Source organism: Stegodyphus dumicola, chromosome 2 (genome assembly GCF_044657685.1).
Source record: "Stegodyphus dumicola isolate Sdum_Otavi_A_Nest chromosome 2, ASM4465768v1".
Classification (NCBI taxonomy): Eukaryota; Metazoa; Arthropoda; class Arachnida; order Araneae; family Eresidae; genus Stegodyphus; species Stegodyphus dumicola.
Window position 1 is genome coordinate 268,075,820 of NC_140769.1, and position 20,041 is coordinate 268,095,860.

The window sequence follows — 20,041 nt, forward strand, 5'->3', positions numbered from 1 at the left end:
TGTACTACATACGGCTTCCTGTTAATATACGGCCAATCTTCCACGTTTATTATTCCAAAGTTAAGTTAGAGATTAGTTAAATATTTTTATATTCTTACGTTTAGACCACAAGTAGTGGGTCTTTGTATTCCAAAGTACGGAAATTATTGTAAAGAGAGAAAAACAAAGGGTTTTGTATACCCTTCTTGTGTATCCTGTCTACTTCCCACAGTTATTGAACATAGCTTTAGTAAGCTCTCTGTTCCGAGTCAGGTCCTTGCATGTTCCCGACGAAAGTAAGACAGAACATTGAACCTGATACCGTCACCAATATAAGAAGTATATTTTACACCTCTTTTTTCCATGGAACATGAAAAATTGTTTATCTTTCCATTCATTTCCTTTTTTCCTGAAGAACCAGCATGATTCTCCAAACAGGCCTTGTGTTCACTTACGCCATTTCCTAGAAATGACTCGCAACCTTTGCAATATAAAGACACTATTTCTGTATCGATTACTGTGTTGCTTTCTGACCCTATTACGGAACAGACTCCAACCAAAGACGTATGTCCTCGAGTCTTCCACGTACCGTCTCCACTTACAGTCACATTTAACGACGAATTTGAAAGAACGATGTGCAATCACAGGAGGGAGATCCATAACGAAGCAGAATTTCTGCATAGCAGCTTTCCCTTGACCAAGAGTTCGCATTGCATACGTAAATCTTCTGTTTAGCTCTGATATATTTTTTCGGACACCCATCATATTAGAGTTTCTGAAAGTTCTTTTACATGAACACTTTGAGCATAGTAACTCAAATTTTGAGCTTAAACCATGATGAAATAGTTCACTTAAATGAACATTACAAATTTTACAACATAAATTATTTTCAATAAATTGAAATAGGATATCCAAATCAAATAGTCTATAACCACTAAAATTAGGCTCTAAAGTTATCTTTATCTCTTGGTGGCAAAACAGTGTCACTATATAATTTTTTAAACGAAGAACTGACACCACACTTCTTATTCATTGTATCATTATGCTGATTTCCCTGGAACTTTCTTTTCTTTGGTCGATGAATATAAGACATTTTATTTTTTACATCTTCCTTACAATTTTCCATAATTATCAGGTGATAAAAATACTAAACAGAAACTGCAATGTTATAATAAAAGCACCTTCAAAAAAGTCAAAAGAAATTTAGAAATCGCAAAAGAGCTTGTAAGCAATAACGTTTCACTCTAATCCAAAGCTGGAGTAAGATTTCAACACATGCCTATGTTAGATGCCTATGTTAGAATAGTGCTATGTATAAATCTAATATATTCCTAAGTCGCGCTTTCGAGACATGAAAAACGCAGTTTAAATTTTGTCAATCGGCCCAGTAGAACGGGAGATATAGCACAGTCCTCCCCCCCTTTTTTTTTTTAGCTTGATAACACATCAGCACTGTTTTTCCACCATCTCAAAATAAATTATGAAGATTTGTGCTTTTGCAACTAGATGAATTTCAACAGAAATACACGTTCATATGAAAACGTTGAAGCTCTTTTAAAGGGCCGGTTTTATACCTTTATGCAAATGTAATTCTACCGCACATAGCAGTACTTCCCTGTCAGCTGAATTACTTTCACACTGAGTCTTCCGATGAGAATTTTCCTATTTAAATACCAAAGGATGAATGATTATAAATTTCAAAGCACCTACTATCTTAACGATCGTTTCACTCAAAATCAAATATTCGAAAAGTGAGCAGAAAGGCAAAATAGACAATAGCTAAACATGGGAACATTGAATGTGAATAGCACTTTATTGTTGGTCTGCTGCCTTTTACCAGCTAAGATAGTACTTGCCAGAAACCAAAGACTATCCAACTGTGGGCATTGTGGTAAGAAGTCCTTTACTGAGTTCTCCAGCCGAGTAAACGTAAATGCGATTAACCTCTCGAAGCCGGCTGGTACAGCAGTTGTACAAGGAGAATGACTTTCTCAGACGCCGGCATTGGTACAACTGTCGTACCATCCATGCCCTCCCCATTTTAGAGAATCGCCTATCTGTAGATCTTTGGGTGGTCCATTGTCGCTGCTCAGAGTAGCCGCTGGCTACGCATTATTTCCCTCTCCTTATCAGTTTAGCTACATTTTGGCAAAAACCGCAGGTTTCGTCTCGCGCGAATATACTTGAAAATTAAATAGAGGCCATCTCTTTCTCAATCTTTCTCATAATTTTAATGCTATTTTTTTAGTACTGACTTTTGCTATGATTAAAACGTCAGCGATTTTGCACGCTCTTTAAGCATACCATATTTAATGTTCTTTAATCATAACAAATAAGAATAGATTAATATTTTAGATTTAATGCCCTTCTAGAAAATAGGTAAAACCGTTTTTATCGTTTACTCGTTTACTTCATTTTCATACTTATGAATAATAAGATTTTATTTTGACATTGTTTTGTGGAGTGCATAAAACCCTTAAGAACTGTCAACTCTTTCAAAGTGCTTCTATTATGCAGGCAATTTTGTCTGATTTATCAGGAGATAAATAAGAGACAATTGTATGCATAATAGTTTTTCTGATTTTCATTCATTCAGTGATTGCTTTCAATGATTTTCATTGATTGTAAATTAAATAAAATTAATTTATCTTTACACCCTATTTTAGGATGAGATCTGCCAAAAAATATTTAAATATCAGTAAAGCTCATGTTACTTCTAAACTGAATCAAAACATCAGTAAAATGTTATAAAATTTTGGTTCAGTTTTATTTGCTGAAATTCTTATACTCTTCAAGAGATAGAGAGAATTCAGACAAGTTGACAAAAAATATCTTAAAAAAGTTTTTATTTTGTCTGTAATAAGGTGTATGTCAACTTACTACTAAATGTATGAAAATTAGGATTGAATTACGGAAAAGCACGCGAACGCTATCTGCTTAAGGGAATGGATACTTTCGTGTAAACCTTTTTAAGAGAAAATTGCTCGCATTTACATTCCTGGTGGAAAACTCCACATGTAATCAACCCGTTTTTCGGTATTGATTGGATTAATTTGTACGCTTACTGAATTACATCAAAGCACCCAACGATTACCTGTATAAGGGGAGTTATGTCTTCGCGGAGGACTTTCTAAGAGAAGCTGGCTTGCATTTACGTTACACAAAAACCATGAATCCAACTATTTATCCGGGATTCAAATCCAAGCGAGCTATAAGTGTTCAGCCACCTTTACCGCTTTACTGAAGAGCAGGTAAAAATATTGATAAAGGAAAAGTATTGAATTAACCGGTTTAATTTACTAACCTATATTTCTCAATCGGCAGTATATAAATTACGCATATGAGGGGGATTATTTGTGAATAAATAAACTGTATTGGACTTTTATCCACTATGTCATATTACAATGGAATTATTGCATTTCAAAGTTATTTCTCATGAATTAATTTTGCTCTTCATGATTTTTGATATTTTCAAAGAGAAAATTCCACACTTTAAATAAAAATATACACGACAAGATACTTTATGCAAAATTTGGCGTAAACGGTTTTCTTAATTTTGCTTTGAAAATATTGCAGTGTAATCGTTTTCATTACTGGAAGAAATATAAAAAACAAATTTACTACATGGTATCTACACCGAATATTTCCTTATTCTTTTGAAAACGTGAAAGATTACTCTTTCTAAAATAAATTAGAAAATATATTATGTGCAAATAGAATATTCGTTGAAAATGAAATAGACTTCAACTTTTGGATATAACGATAGTTTTAGACGAAATTTCTACCTATGGAAAGAAATTGACGTATAATTAATTCTTCATGAACATTTAAAACTGTTCTCAAAATTCTTTCGATGATTGCATGTATAAGTCACGAATTTTTTTCTCGGCTAACATAAACAAAAGCCAATTTTACAAAGAAAAATTCTCGTTAAAGATATACCTTCTTTGCCTGATAGTCCAATGTAATATTTGTTAAAATTAATTATTAAACGCAACCAATGTATCTCGGATTTTGATTTTTATATTATAATAACAAAATTATCGAAAAAAGCAGATTTAAATCTCTGTTATTGTTATGTAAAGCTTTATTATTGCTGTAAGTTCATCTCAAAATCTAATTGTATTGAATCTCATTCTAATCATCTAAAGGTAATAAATATTATTATTATTATTTCATTAACTTAGTCATTACCATTATTTTATTAATGAAAATATGTTATTAAAAATCGCATTCCGGCCTGCAGACTTACAGATCTAGTCTGTATTTACTATATTTTGTTAAATTTTGTTCTCGCTTTCTAATTTCTAATACGAAAATACGCGAATATAAATGAAGAGTGAAAACAAAGTTAAAAAATTCACAAATTATTTACGAGATTGATTAGAAATAATGAATGAAATATAAACATTGCATACATTTTGTTCTAAATAAAGTGTGCACTGGATATGCATCCAGTACTGCACATTTATTTATGCACTATTTATTTAGAATTTTGCTTTCATTTAAATATGAAAGCAAAATAATCATCGAAAAAATTGCAAATCTAGCAACTCCTCTACTATGGGACGTAGGCGTCCGACAAACATGTAAATTTTACTTCATCCATGGAGGAGAACTGACGACTTTTCTCATTAGGAAAATGTCAAAGAGGGGGCAAAACTGTTTCGGATCGCGCTGGTCTGAAAGCTATAATATGAGAATTTCGGCCCGGTTTTAGAAGGTTAAGAGGGTAATGCTTGAGAACCTATTGTAATAATTTTGTGGAAACATTTATTTGGAAGAACGTTTATCAAAGTATAAAGAAACATTACAATGAGAGAGAAAATATAAATTATTATCAGGTTTTAGTCAAATTATCTGTATATGAAACGTGGAAATGGTAATATGAGGAGTATTTTATTCATTTGTGTAAGCATTTTATTTACTTGCATACCAACGAGTTCTGACGAAAGTCTGCATAGATTTATTACCTAATTATTGGCACTTCTTGCAGACGCAAATGAGATCTAATCAGAAAATAATCAAGCATCTGAATCAGTCAATCATCAACACGCACATTCTAAATCAGATTTCTGAATTACTTTCTTGAAGAGTTTACGGTCCAAATAAAACTGAAGAAACATTTTTAACACAAAACAAAGCAGCAGAAGTGTGAGAAGTATATATTACTATAAAGCCAACACTCTGTCAGTTAAAGACAAAGTAGTTTGATTAAATAAACAAGGTGAATAGAGAAACAGTTGTAGCCGATTGTAATTTTAAAGTACATAAAGCGCAGGAGTATATGAGAAAACCAGTGAGTAGCACATTGGTTACAATTTTTATTATAAACATGCTGAAACTGTGAATATAATTTCAAGCATCGGTGGCAACATCGAATGGAGACATGCTTCAGTGTCAGATGTATTTCATTAAAAGATATGAAATATTTTTAAACGTTTAAGAACACAGTTTCTGAAGTACTTGACAGCTCACACTGTATAAGCTTCATTCCTTTGTTTAAAAGTCGGTAAAGAGTTATCACAGGTTTTCTTAAAAATTATCGGTGATCAATACTGGTATTGATCAATCATAACGACAATAACATACATTGTTATGGAAAGAGAGAAAGTACTTGTGAGGCTTTCTGAAAGACCGAGTCTCAGTTTTAATATTTTAATATTAATCTCTACAAGTCTGACCTAACTGACACTACTGAAATAGTTACGAAAAATTGATTCCCACTGTTAAAAAATTGATCTGCATTTTTTTTCGTAAATTTTATTTTTTTAAACAACATGTCTGTAATCAATGTGCGCACCGCATTGATGCTGGGAAAACACTAAAATTTGAATCATCGTTGTACAAGCTAAAGAGAAAAAAACAATATTTAATTGTGAGAATAAAATATTCTAACGATTATAATGATAAGTCAAGAATAAAATCAAATCTGTAGCTGCAAGCCTTTTTTAGCGTTATGGTGGTTAGAGAAAACTTAGTGCGATACCGAAGGGCTCGGGTTCGAATCCCGGAGAAGGCATGGATGTAAAATTGTAAGTACCTTCATAGGAGGCAATGATGGCCCGCCTACTAGGCGCCTCCATGATAAAGAGACTACCGATCTGGCCTTAGGGCAGGACGATGCCGACATAGGCAAGTGCCAACGATAAGAAAAAAAATTTGATTGTAATCTTATTCAAAAATTCCTAATTATAAGACGCAAATTTTTAGACACCTTTCTCATGTTCGTTTTTAATGGTAATCAAACTAATATGAAAGTGGACTGAAAAGTCATTTTTAAATGAACCCCATAATCTTATACGTCTCTGTACATTTGCATAAATCCATAATGGGCCAGGTATTATTTTATCGAAGGACAAGAGTCTAAATGGAACGATTACTTCGCTTGCTTGCGAGTGAATTCTAGGAGGTCCGACGAAGACATCACGGACGAAAACGTAGCGGAGAAAACAACGTAAGGCGGAAACTTCGTTGTAGAAAACATGTGGGAGAAAAGAAGGCAGTAAAACATATCGTAAGTCTAAAACATCATCGAAGAAAACAATCGTGGTACAAAACATCGACGAAGAACAGAAAGCGGTTCCAATACTTCGCAGTTTAAAAATATCGTCGTGGAAAATATATTCCTATAAAAGAGAGTAAATAAAATAATCGCATGACGATTATTCTGCAGATATATCTTTTCTACTTTTAAAAGGTGCTGGTGCGTATTCGAATAATGAATTCTAGGTGCGAGTAAGAATGAGGAATATTTTTACCTCTATCTTTCATATATTTCCTTTCATTAAGAATCTTTTGCTAAAAATCCAAGAAGGAACTCTTGCATTGAAAAATTGAAAGGAAGTAGAAAATTAATGATACGTATGGGAGTACTACGCAGTTTTTTATTTTTTATTTTAAGAGAATTTTAAATTTATTTATTTAACTATTAAACGTTATTATTTAATAAAGTCATTTCATAAAGTTGTATTGGCAGTTCTTCATGAACAATATATTTTTAAAAAATTAAAAAAGGGAAAAGGAGCATTTACTTTAGATTAAATGTATTTAAAAGTTTTATGCATGTATGAAATTTCTAATATTATGTTCTTTGAATAAAATTAAGACTTCTTTTGTTCTTTTTCCTTCAGCTTCTTCAAAGTAATCCTTTTATATAAGTATCCTTTGCATGTTGCGATTCGTTAGTTGTGATGACACAAGTCAGGATGAACTACGTAATATTTCAGTACCGTATTTAAATTTATTGGATTATTGGAAGAGCACGTTAGGGCTCTTTTACTAAGGGGAGGGAAGCGTTTGGGGAGGACTTTCTCAGGAAAAGTTTCGTACGCACATTACACATTAGAAAAACCACAAAATTCTCAAGCAGCGTGTTTTTGTGCTGGGTCTAGCTACCAGCGTTCAACGACTTTACCTCTGGACCACTGCAGCCAGATAGAGTTATTAACGGAATAGATTATTAACGGAAATGCATTCATTTTCACACTATTTTTTTGAGAAAGATCAAATTTAAATTTAGATCTAGAAAATGTAAACGCAGAATTTTACAAAAAGAAAATATAGGTACAATAAATCCTCTTGTCGGTTACCATCCTCAGATGACCGATGTTTTTGAAAAAATAAGTAAATATAGGTTTTTCACAATGTCTCTCTAAGATGACCGCATCAACGGAAGACTAAAGAGATATGGAATCGTCAACGATCGCTTTGAAACGAATATTTTATATTTAACTTTACATTTATATATTTTTATAAATGATTCTAAAATATGGTTAAGCTTTTGTGTCTCAGTGTGCCACTACATGGAACACCCAAATTGAATCGCTTCGAAAGCCTCTAAATTCAACCGTAAATAGATAAAAATTCTTTTATAATATACTTTGAACTTTTCTTTTTAAACCGTAGATAGCAGCATATCACAAGGAGACACATAACTTTAATTTATTATGTGTTATTAAAATCCATTTTTTCAAGTAATTTTCTCTGTTTTTTTAATGATATAAAAATTTTATTTGGAGAAAAAATAGGCATAATTTTTTTGGCTGTACTCGAAATTATTTTTTTAATCTTTCATACAAAAATCATACGCAGAATCATTGAATAAAACCAGGTGTTCCATTAGCGGGAACATTGCGCCTTTAGCAATCTCATGCTCTTACTAATCAGAACATCTGTGCTCTCAAGAGAGAACATCCGTTGTTTTCGTTTTCTCTTTCCGTTAATTTTTTTTGGGGAGGGAATGAATTCAAACAAAGCAGCATTGAGGGGCGAGGTGGGTTTTGTGTTACGAAAGCATTAATATTGGCATCTCGAAATTTTTGGGGGTAGTTTTTTGGCGGGAATTCATTAGTAACTTCACTCATCTTTACTTAGACCTACGCGAATGTTTTGCTGTCCTTTTAGTCTCATTCCCGTTTATTTTCAATAATTGTGTAGATATTTTTCGTGTATCTCTATATTATAAGCTTACTTTTCTTTTTTGTTAATATTAATCGTAGTTAATTATTTTAATCTTAGTTGGTTTGTGCTTCCATCAAAAAGGTGTGACTTGCTTTGAACAATTTCACGAAGCTAAGAAATAGGAAAATTTATAAACATTTTTGTATATAGGACTTGTGTATATAGATATGTATCTCATTTTTTCGTATATATTCAAGATTATTGTGTATATCCAGGAAACCATGTATACAGCCATAATACAGAGTTTTTTCATTCTTATGCAAACGCTTCTACTCATTTTCGTGCTTCACTGCAAAGCTCGCTTAGTCGCACTTTTATAAGCTCTGGCGGCGCAGTGTTCCACCTCATGGAACACCCACAGAATTAAAACGGTAAGTGCAATTTTTACAACATTTTACCTGTATATTTATTTAGGACTAAATAGACTGAATACAACGTTTCTTGCTGAAATTCGGACTTTAACGTACAGTGCGCCGCAAAGGATTAAATATTTTAGTTCTATGTTACGCAAATTGTATTTCTCCCTTTGTACCGAGGAGAGGCGCAGACACAAATTTGTTAGGATCGTAAAGCTCGGGTTTAGAGCTTTTAAGTTGCGGTGAGTTTCAACTAAGAAGAGGTTTTCCTGAGTTTACTTGGTGAGCCGCTACTGAAGTCGGAGATTTCAAAGAGTTCTTCGCCGTTCCTCAGCCAACTTAATGGTTGAAAGCTAATAAAGTAGTTTCGGTCAACATTATGACTCTGAGGTTTCTTGGGTTCTACACTGAGGGAACATCAAGTGAATTTACAGTCCACTACTTTTGAACGACGGGACATACAGTTTTCACACACAATTTATTCGAAAATGTTTTAGTTATTGCTTGAACTTTTAGAACGAAGTTCTCAGCGAACCACTTTTTTTTACGACCACTTCTTAAAAGTATAGCTGTGGAATTCTGGTACTAAATCTCATATTTTTAAGATTTCCCATTTAGGTAATATTTTATTACTGCATTTTACAATATAAAGGAAGTATTATAATTACGAAAATTTTCAAGTATCACATTTCAGTGGAAATAACCATTTTGTCCATATCTGAATCCATTTGGATGATTTTTGTGCGACATCTCATACGGACAGAATAAAGACTTCTTCCTTTTCATAGTATATTTTATAATGCATTCAAAAGGGATTTTTTCGTGATCTCTGTATGTATGTAGATATAATATATGTGTGTATGTATCTCGCATAACTCAAAAACGATTAGCCGAAGAATATTGAAATTTTCTAAAGAGTAGGCTTGCTTCTCTCTTTATATTGCAGGTTAGCTGTACCAACCGTATATGTATATGCTCACGTATATGTACACCAACATCCTTTATCCGGCTTAAAAGTCCCTACACGACCTTTATTTTCGCAATCGTTGCTTGTAGTAATATACTTCCAGTTATTGAAATGTTTTTAAATCACGAAAATATTCATGTTTTGGCGATCTCAAATTTTTAAAAAAATTCTTTTTTGACAAATAAGTAAATCCAAATTTTAATACAGTCTCGCGGTTCGTATACTTACATTTGGGAAAGTTTCATACTTGTTATCTATATAGTATATAAAGAAGAAAGTTTTTGTGTTTGTCCTCTCATAACTCGGTCACTACTATAGCTATCACCACCAAACTTTCTACAATTACGTCGACGTCACTTTTCTCAAAAAAAAAAAAAAAAAAAAAAAAAAAGTAGCTAAAATCAGAGCTATAAATTAAAAACTCGGAAAAACGATAATTTTCTTTCTCCTTTTCCGAGTGGCAACAGTCTCGCAAGCTGGAGACGAAAATCTGCTTTATTTCGAAAGTTGTTACCATTGCTCTCTTTCAAATCCTAGAGTTTGTTAAAATACGAAAATAGATAAAAGATGAAATAAAAATAGCTTTCCCAAACATTAAATACGTTATTCCCGATTCCGAAAATTCGAGGGAAGCCATTTCGACTATTCTCATCTTAACCACTTTCATGAGCCAAAATACTAATTAAAAATTCTGAAAGTTCTAATTTTCGCACTCATTTTTCCTAGTGGTAACAGTCTCGGGCGTTGGAGATAGAATTGTTTTATTTCGCAAAGTGTTGCTACTGCTCGCTTGCAAATCGTACATTTTGTTAATAAAAAAATTTGTAAATTTTACATAACCTATATATATAAAGAAGAATGTCTGTTTGTGTGTTTGTTTGTTTGTTTGCGTTATTGATTTCTGATCAATTAGGATAAATATTTTGCGACATTGAATCGACTAAAGTTGAATATAGGTGAAATATTGGATGGAACTTGAGCTGTTATGGCCATTTGATTAGAAAGACGAAAATCACTAAAAGCTGAGTGACATTCCTTCTGATACAATGAGAGAGAATTATATTTTTCTATCGAAATTTTTTATGTGGGGTTGCATATCGCACCAGACTGAAAAATGTATAACTATGAATCGTATTTTTTACATCGTTAGAGAAGGATTACAATGGTATCGTTCTCTCTGTTGTTAGATACATTGCTTTCAATCTAACTTAATTGACATCGGGTACTTCCGCTAATAAAGAAATAAAATTAGAAAAAATTCATAAACGCACGACCAAAATTGTGCAGTATACGTAATTTCAAAATCAGCAACTTTCTTTTAGGAATCGGGTATTCAAGTTTGAAAGAGCAATTCGAAGAAATAAATTTAAATGATCAGCAGCAAAAAGTGTGTATATTTTAATAGGCCTTATAAGGAAATTCACATAACTAATAAGGAACAACACATAAGGCCTTTACAAGGCCTTATGTGTTGTTCGCCTGAGATTTTTGATTTTAGTAAGCACATAATTTTTCGATTTTTTTCATTCGAAAAAATATGCGTGTGTTTCTCGTAGTTTTCTAATATACAGTGAATTATTTCATAAGGGCATTACGCGGAAGTTTCTAATTATTAGTTTATATATAGTATATAGACATTGTCAAACATTCGTTTTCTCCAGATGTAGACCACCTGTTTCTCCACCTGGCCCAAACAGCTTTTTACATATTGTTAACTGCAAACAATCATTCGAATTACTGCATAGTTAAATGGAATGTATTCTGAGAGCTGAAAAATGTCATCTAAGCAATTTGCAATTTGATTCATTACTAGTAAATCTGAAATCAGTTTCGTTATTTTAACAAGAAAGGGTATTTTTATGCATAGTGCTGGAAATAGATTAAAGATTTAATAAAAATTAAATTTTAGGTTCGAGTTCCATTTGACGAATATCAAAATGTTTACCTTGAAATATTAATAAAAGTATTTTGAAAATAGGAATGCAATTTTTAATTATTTTAAATCTATTTACTCTAAAGCAAAATGCCGTTACATTAAATATCAGAGGCACAAGTAGAAGATATAGATGGCTAGAAGTAAGAAACAAACAGAAAAGAAAGAGAGAGATCAGAGTAAAATTATTCATGTTAAATTCAAATGGAAAGAATTTGAAAATGCTATATTTCAATAGCTAAGATTTAGTTAACTCTAACAGGGAGAAGTACCTCATATGGGCATAGTATACATCATAAGTGAAGTGGTAAAAGCATACGGTATCGTGTTTTTACTATTTGAACACTTTGGAAATCTGAATGATGAGTTTATATATGTCAAATACTCTGTTAATTACTTATCTCTATCTATCTGTAATTATACACGTACTGTCCAGCAATGAATGTTCGATGTATAGGTCACAGCCACTATCCCACCAAAAGAGAAAACTTTCATTTATGAAACTTCCTAGTACGTCTGCCAGGGAAACGAAAACAGGCTTTACATCTAACATTATCCTGCACATTTTTATGAAACATTAACATTTTGATTCGACCCTTTTGTTTTATTTTGTTTTGAGTTTTGTTCAAGCAAACGTTTCGAAAATCATTCCTACTAGTAAATATCTGTTTGTTTCTTGTATGTTTGGGGCACCATTGGTCATGTGGTTAGGATTGCAGAATACTGAGAATTTTATGGAACTGATCATCACAATTGTAATTTCCATTATTTATATACAAAAACAATATAGGAGCATGAAAAACACCAATATGGATAGTTTAATAAGACGAAACTTCAGCTCGTAAGTGTTGATAAAAAACAATGTAAATTAACTAAATGTTACTGTAGGATGTTTATTATAGCTTAAATAAACAATATTCTGTTTTCGCTCAAACACAGCGTTAAAAATACCAAGTGGTTGACACGAAGCCACATAAATTTCATTTGACTAATTATTAATATATTATTATATCATAATATTAGTTAGCAGTGGTAAATCTAGGTATTAAAAAACCGTAAACACGAATTTTTGAAAATTTTAATATTTCTCCTTTGGCCACGTTTGAATTATCCATTTGAAATTAGGCATCAAGAAGGTGGCAAGGGGCCTTCATTTTCAAAGAATGATTTCTACCGGCAGTAATTTTACAATAATATTATAAGATTAGACATTATAAATCTGACAGCATGAATGCATTATATGAAAAAAGCATGGAATTTGCATTATTTTGCTATAGAATGTTATACTAATTCTCGATTATCCGTGTGTGGAATACCCGTCTTGCAATTTGGAACTAGGTACCGTTGAAGCAATTTTAAGCGACCAGGGAATATATTTTTCATTTAGTCAATTTGTCGAAATTTTAATCTTTTTAATTGCAGTTTTACATTATTTTGATTACCATTAAAAACGAACGTGAGTAACTCAGTGAGAACGTGAGTAACATTGATTACAGACCTTGTTAATTAAAAAAAAAATAAACTTTACAAAAAATAATATTACAGAATACATATATTTCTTTTACATTCCGAATCAATTTTTCGTACCTAGTTGAGTCACATAAATTATGACAAACTTTGAGAAATTAATTTAAAAGAATTAAATATGAAAAAAAAAGAATTTAACAAAACAATTATAACTTGGCTGTGCGAGAAATCTCACAAATACTACGTTTATGTTTCTGAACACATGCATAATATTCCCTCCCTTTCTATCTATCAATTTTATCATTTATCTCTCACACCCTTTTTTATGAAAATCTGTGATAACACTTTACAAACATTTAAACAAATAAATGAAACTTATACAGGTTGCACTGTCAAATACCTCGAAAAATTAGTTGTTAAATTTAAAAAAATTTCAGATTTCATTACGAGATATATCTGACATAGAAACAGGTCTCAATTCGATAATGTCATGGATTTTTAGAATTATGTTTACAGTTTGAAATTATCCTTATTATATGAAAAATATTAAATAAATTTGTTATATATCAGTTTCCTTGCACACTCTTGTGCTATATGTACTTTAACGTACAAAGAACGTTATAGAATAATACGTTAATACGTTATAGATACGTTATAGAAACGTTATAGAAACGTTATAGAAACGTTATAGAAATGTTATAGAACGTTATAGAAAGACTGATATAGAATAGTGTTATCAATGGTTATTTAAACCAAACTGCTGTGCGTTTTTAAGGCCGAGCGGTAGCTTTCTAATTAACACGCTGAGTTCTGCGCCGAATTTGCTGTACTTTCCGTTCAGCCGGCAGCGAGCTAAGCCTTAAAGCTAAGCCGTATTTGTCTTTAGAATGTTTCAATACATTTCATTAATGCTAAATTTTATCACATTTCATTCAGACTATATTTTTTTTTAACATATACTGTCGGTTCCGTGGAACGACGCCAGGCAAACGAAAATTCCAGTGCCGGTTCCCAGGGACCGACGCCGGCCACACGGAAAGTTCACTGTCGGTCCCCAGAGACCGGCGCCGCGCTCAACGTGTTAAGAAAGTTTCGGGCCAGTAAGTAAATATGTATTTAATTCAAATATATGAATTGATATGTAATCTATATATATGATTGATTGTATTTGAGTTTCATTTCGAATACTCAAAACTTAAACACAAAGAACTAGAGGCAGCAGATACATAAATCAGTTTATTGAACGCAATTTAACAGAATCGTTACAGGTGATGAGATGTGGGTAGCTCACTTCACCACAGAAAACAGCAACTCACGATTGATTGGCGTCACAGGGATCCACGCGCCGGACGATCCTCAGTCTATGCACGGAAATTAAGGTCCACGGTATTCTGGGATAGTAAAGGCATTCTGCTCATTGACGTATTGGCGAGTGGTGCTCCGGTGAAAGCTGATCTTTATTGCGCTTTACTATAGAACATCTGAAGAGCCATTCAAAACAAATGGTTTGGGATGCTCAGTGCTGGTGTTGTGGTATCCTACGACAACATCGGACGCATACGGGGAATTCCACAAAATATATGTTGCAGACGTTTCGCTGGGAGATGTCTGACCATCCATTCTATGGCTCCGATCTTGCTGTTAAGTACTTCCACCTGTTATTGCACCTGAAGACGTTCTTGTCTGGGCACACTTTCCTACAGGTGAAATGTTGCAGACAAATGTGACGGGCTGCCTTTCTTCCCAGGCGACAGACTTCTATGACACTCTAATGGAAATAGGTAACCGACGCTATGACAATTGGTATAGTTCCGATGTTTCTTATGCTGAGAAGTAGCAGAAATATAGAAATATAGCTGTATCTTTTGCAATAGGTTTTTCCAGGTAATAAGACTTTGTTTTTTATGGTTTACGGCAAAGTAATTTTTCGGACGACCCTCTTATTGTTTAAATAATCATTATCAAATGAATATACCTTCATCTAAATCAATATCTAAAACATTGAAATCATCATCTATATAAATTTCCTTCTAAATCCAATCAACTTCATCTGCTAATCTAAGACATCTAACTAAGCATAACTACCCAAAACACATTTTCATGTTAAACCATCATATATATATTATCATCATCATCGTCATTGAAAATATCGCCAAATTAAGATAAATCATCATAGCTCAAATCAACTAAATAAAAAGCAGTATCATCTAAATCACCACCATCAACAATATGATTCTCATTTGATCATCGTCTTCATCACCTCAACCGTCTAAATCACCATCAAAATTGTTATCTGAATAACCCAAAAAAAAATTATAAAATTATCACCAGATAATTCAAAACCATCATTTAAATAATCATCATCATCGAAATCATACCTTCAGTTTAAACCGTCGTATATGTCATCATCACCATTATCATCGTCGAGAGAGATCTTCCAGATCATCTAAATAGAAAGCAATATCAACCAAATCATCATGTTCTTCATCCTCATTTAATCATCGTCTTCATTGTCTAACTCCTCTAAATTATTATATAAATCACTCTCACATCATGTACAAAATCGTCATAGTCAAAACTATGTCACCATCAAATTCATCTAAATATTTATTATCACTTAATACACATCGTCATTTTAACCATCATGTATATCGCGTCACCATGATCATCGTCAGAATAAGATAAACCATCATCACCCAAATCACATCAGTCATTCTAAACCATCCTATGTATCATCTTCATCATCATCATTGAAGTCGTCGTCAGAATAAAAGAACTTCACCTAGATACAAAGCCCGATCACCTAAAGTTTTATTATCATCCTACTCAATTATTCATACTCTTCATCACTAAACCATATACTCACGATCACCTAAATAAAAAATCATCAGGAGTTAATCTAAATTGTCGTCCTTAAAATTCCAGTTAAATTATTCAAATCATCGTCGTTTAAATCATGACTTTTTAGTGTTTCGCTAGTGTGCCGTCAAATAGAGCCAGTTTCATTCAGCTACAGACAGAAGGATATCACCGGAAGTTCACTATCTTTGGTACAAGTGTAGTAACCAACCGCCCTCAGGAGATGGCAGAGGCTTGGGGGCGTAGCCGAAACCTATGCCATCTTAAATAACGTGACACTCGGAAGTGACGTAAGAGTTTGAATAACGTAATGTTTCAAAAAGTTTGGTTTTTGTGACAACGAAAATATTTTTTAAAGTTTCATTTCTTCCGGAAACGACGAATTGTTTTCTTATTTTTTTAGGCAACGGCCTCTTGAACCCCTTGAAATCTTGTTTGTAATGACATTAAAAATTTCAGTTTTATCATTAAATCTGTATTTGTTTTTAATTGAGCATCTCATTATTTACTGTTTGTTCATTTCGCATAATTTTAATATAATAATAATAAGCCAAATGCAAAATGTTAATCGTTAAAGAGAAATGCGACCAGAGGTATAAAATTAAAAATTAAAAGACAAAGAATTAAATTTATATATCAAGTTTTACCAAAATAGAAAAAAAAGAGAAAGGACCTTTAAAGAATAGTAGAAGGGGTGTTGAAAGCCAAAACATTTCATAAAATGAGGATTTCTGATATTTGCATTTTCAAATTATCTACAATTTTAGCTTTCTTAAAACACCGTTCTTTAATCTCTTTAAAAATTAGGACTGTACAAAATCTAGCTTTAATTTGTCATTGAATACTTTGATAATTGAGAATTTTTACATAAAATCGCGTTTTTCCCCCGAACGTGATTTTTTATACTCGATGTAGTACCTGTTCTCAAGAACTACTGCTCACAGGTATCTGAAATTTTTATACCTTATTTACTACGCTTCCAAATATTTGCCGAAATGAGCTTTTGATTATAATCAGTGCTAAATTTTTCTATGCGTAACAAAATATACTGTAAAATACTCTAAAATTTAAAATGATAAAAAAGCTCGTTTCAGGATATTCAGCTAGGTATTGTGATGTTCCTTCCCTTAGCGAAAGACGTTTCCAGAACATTTTATCTGCGAGGGGCTAAAGACGGTTAAAGGAAGGGACGTAGTTACGCCGGAAAACAGAGTGGAGGCAAGCTGGTGGGAAGAATACGAGACTTGTGACTTTCACGGTTCGACCGGCAGTCATGCCGTGTGCAAAGGGATAACTTAAGCTAAATGTATAGTAGTGGTATTTGTTTTATTGTGTATTGTTTAATAAATTAGTGGATAAAATTTCAAAGCTGATCGAGATTATTTTCCTATTATGGCGAGTGCATTAGAAATGACCGAACCCGCCTCGGAGTTGAAACGGCGCGAGGTGCAAATCGGCGCAGTCGATTGGATAAGATTGTGAAAAAGGAAATCACTAAATAGTGAAAATAATAAATAAATATGGTTGTAAAAAGTTACTGAAAGTTATAATATGAAATTCGGTGATAGTTCACGAATGGATCTACGATGAGAGAAGATTTTTATGACGAAAGAAAATGGCGCGTTTAGGGCCATGTGTGCGAATAAATTCATCCGATTTGTGAAAGCGTGATGTGCTAAAAAGTTAACAGCCAGTGAGTGGTAAAATGGGATCATCAGTGTTCATCATCCTAGTGAAATCGTGAAAAGTTAAATCAGGGATAATGTGAATTACCGTGTTGTAATCATGTCAAGTTACGTGCCACTGCAGTGTGCTCATGATTAAAGTTAACAGCGTCAAGTTGTGCTCTTCGTTCGATATTTTCACTATCGGGATCAAAGGTAAGTCCTTCTTAATTTATATATTAACCATATTAACTTAGAAAATTATAATTGTTTTTATGTCTGTTAATAACATGATTCGAATGTCAGGCGTTAAAGCCAGTAGACACCAAGAAAGTATATTTTATATGGAAATGAGAAATTAAGGTTCTTATTTTTATCAAGATATAGGAGATTCTTAGAGATTCTTAGAGCAAGGGAAACGATTATTGAAACATTTGAAAATAATGAAAGGAGTTATGTTTGACCCACCATCGAAAGCTGAGAAATGGCTGTTCTTTTTACATCATGCTGAAGTGATTCTTAATCTCTATAAAATATCTGAAGAAAAAAAAATTATTTTGCAGAGTTTAAAAACAAAAGTTTAAAGTTTGATCGCGACTCTCGATGAAATGGATTGAAATAACAATATTATGATTAAAGACACCGTATTAAAAGAATTCGAGATTCCTCGGAAAAACCGATCGAGGCAGGCTGGTGGCGTGAATACGAGACTTGGTACTTTAGCGATTGGACCGGCAGCCATGCCGTGTGGAAAGAGATTACTTAAAACATGTTTTGCGCGCCTGATATTATGTATATAGTTGAGATTACTTAAAGCATGTTTTGCACGCCTTATATTATGTATATAATTAAATGTATACTATACTAGTGATATTTGTTTTATTGTATATTGTGTACCGTTATGTGTAATAAATTAGAGGATAAAGATAGAGATTATTTTCCTACTATGGCGAGTGCATAGACGACCTGCCTTCGTGGTGGAAAGGGCGCGAGGTGATAGATGTACTTTAATTATGTAAAAACCTTCAAGCCTGTAAGAACAGCAGATTTTCAGAAAAGATAATCCAAAAATGGCCAATTTAACATTGCCGCTATAGGGTTTCCAACACCCCTTAATAAAAAGGAGTAAAATATTTTTTAAAAAATGCCATTTGTGGAAATACAAAAAAGAAATATATTTTGCTTATAAAAGTATATAATATTTCTGTAAAATAAATAAAGTGAGCATTTAAAAGCAAATTTTAAAATAAAAAACCAAAAGGAAATATTTATAGTTTTCAAAATCAGTATTACTTTTGTAAAATGAAAGAACTTAAAACCTTTTTAAAGTAAAAATAGTGAAAAGAAAAATTTAAATTAAAGTTTCACGTTATTAAAGTTAAATATTGAAGAGAAAAACATTTTTGACACGAGAAAGGGAAAATAAAATAATTTTAAAGTCAAAATTACATTTGCACAAGTTGCAAATTTGATAGAGATTCGCGTTCCTTTAAGCCTCGGGCGCATCCCTATGACGGTCGGTTACTATTAAGCTCGTTATTGTAAACTGGCTATTCAAATTACAGTCGGTATGCGCAAAGGGGGCCTGAATGTTCATCCTGAAAAATAAACAAAATTATTGTTACACATCACATAAAAATATCAGTTAAAATGATAATTCAATTCTGAGTCACAAGCATGAGAATATTTGAGAAGGTTATATCGCATACGCAAATAACCAAAATGAAAGTTACTCGAAACGGATGACTGTGCACTGTCTGCAAAATTTCAGACCGGATCTTGGTCGTTTGTGGTGGGCATTGACTTCCAAGTACAAAAGTGTTTTGAAAAACGTAAATGTTTACGCTTTGGTACTTTTAAATTTAAATTAATTTGTTTTGTAAAAATTACGAAGCCTAGCTCTTCATATGTTTCTCCAACACTCATGATTTTATGAGGAAAAAGTTTGCACTCGTTATGAAATAATTTTGAACATAAGTATCTCCGTCTGATTTCGATGGACATCAGTCAATTGTTTTGTGATTTATTTCTTATAACCAAATACCTAGACAGAAGTCTAGGTATTGGAGGAAAAAATAATTAGTCAGATTTTGTGCTTTGTGCAATAATAACCGTTTATTATTCGAAAAGACAAAAAGTTGCGTCATTTAAAACAGATTATTAATTGAAGTATATCCACGGTTGCACAAATAAAGAGCGAGTGAATATTTTGTGGACAGAGCGTGTACAATTTGATGAAAGGCATATGCAGTAGAAAAGTGCCCAAACTGGCGTAAATGGATAAAATGGCTTTTGTGGGAGTAAAATCTTTTTTATAATTAAATTTTAAATTAGTAAGTTATTTATTATGATA